Raw genomic sequence first — 2079 nt, 5'->3', positions numbered from 1 at the left:
GGGGACTATTTCACCCATCCTACTTCTATCGGATAATATCATAACATACTAGCACATAAAGCATAACAAATAGTGGCATACCAGACAATTATCACAAAGAAAATCATCTTAATTGTAATCAACTACTAGTGGGCCAACATTGGTCCCTTCGACCCATTTCTACTGGAAGGTAACTCACCTCAAATGTCATGAAGTAGCTGAACTATCCTCGGCTCTGAAATCAACTCCACTCAAACTCCTACATATAAAAGATCTCCTTTAATTACCCCTTTCAGACTCATAACTCCTTAAGGGTCAACTTTGGTGAAAGTCAAAGTCAAAGTCAACATTCTGGGTTGGCTCAACTAGCCGAGTTGACCCATCAACTCATCGAGTTCCATAAATCAGAAAACCCTGAAATCGCGATCTAACTTGTCGACTTCTTTCACAACTCGTCGAGTTCCCCCTATCAACAAAATTGGGACTTCTCCAGTCAACTCGTCGAGTCACCCTTGAACTCGTCGAGTTCTTCTAAAACATCCCAAAAATAGTGTCCAAAAATTTCGTTTGATTATTCGTAAAAACCATAAATACCATTTGTCATCTTATAAAAACATAAGTAATGTATCTTAAATCATCATAATAAAATATTGTATCAAAATCATGTGCCAAATATCAATGTCTAAACATCTAGGCTAAAAGTTGCGGTGTGGGTCATGCAGTCATCCTGCGATCTTCCCTTTGCTAGCGAAAGTACCTAAAAACCAAAACATAAAACTATAAGCACGAAGCTTAGTGAGTCTCCCCAAACTAACACATACAACACACATAATCACATAATATCATACATTGGGCCTTGCCCACTACATCGGGCCCCACCCGGTGTCGGGCCCTGCCCGGCATCAGACTGAAGTCGGGTATATATATATATATATATATATATATATATATATATATATATATATATATATATATATATATATATTACATATGAATAAGCATATAACATAAACACATAACATAAACATATATGAATAAGATTATGTTGTATTGGACTATTGGATGGCCAAGTGTTTGGACCAAATAAATGGTTGGGCCTTTTAAGTAAGACCATGTGAAGGATTTGGGCCCAATTTAGAAAATTGGGCCATAATTAGGCTTTAGTTTATTATCAGACCATTGGGCCTTTGGATTGGGCTTTGGGCTTGAATCAAGCCAAGTTAGGGGTAGAGTAGTCTTTTACCCCCAAGCATGGACTTATGATTATGAGTTGGAACCTAATTATTAATGGGTGCTATTTTGATGTTGACATATTCGGGAATCTGTCATCCAGCAACTAGGGTTTTGTCATCAGGACTTCAACAGTGTGAGGTGAGTTTTCCTCTAGTAGGAATGGGTCTAAGGCATGAATGTCGGCCCGTTTATGTAGTTACAGTATGCCAGGGTAAGCCCAATGTCGGGGATAGCCCGATGCAGTTTATATGTTCGGTTTTTTCCGTACTTCGGTCTGATGTCGGGTGGTCCCGAGAAGTAGTTTTGTATGCTTGATGTCTTTGTTATTGATGCATGTTTATGTTATGAGTTATGTGTTCCAGACTCGGATCCGATGCTGGGCAAGCCCGATGCAGTTTATGTATGTTATATGTTTGATTTTATGTTATGATTCAGTTTATTCCGGACTTTGGTCTAATGCTGGGCGGGACCTGATGCAGTGGAAGGGGCCCAAGTTATTCCGGACTTAGGTCTGATGTCGGGCGGGTCCCGATCCAGTGGGCGAGGCCCAAGCTAGTCCGGACTTCGGTCCGATGTCGGGTGGGGCCGGATGTAGTGGGCAAGGCCCAGTATGTGCTATATGAGTTATTGTATGGTATGTGGTAGTTTGGGGAGACCCACTAAGCTTCGTGCTTACAGTTTTCAATTTTGGTTTCAGGTACTTCAGGTTTCAAATGAGGAGCTCGGGAAAGTTGCAGTGCACGCACCATTTGTTCAGCCTGAGATGTTTATGCTCTGATATACATGACAATTGTTATATTATTCAGAGATACATTGTTTATGATATTTCTATGACGTATGATGACTATAATTAAAATGAAATTTTTA

The sequence above is a fragment of the Lactuca sativa genome, chromosome 9 (assembly GCF_002870075.4).
Source record: "Lactuca sativa cultivar Salinas chromosome 9, Lsat_Salinas_v11, whole genome shotgun sequence".
Classification (NCBI taxonomy): Eukaryota; Viridiplantae; Streptophyta; class Magnoliopsida; order Asterales; family Asteraceae; genus Lactuca; species Lactuca sativa.
Note: the sequence above shows the minus strand (reverse complement) of the source record.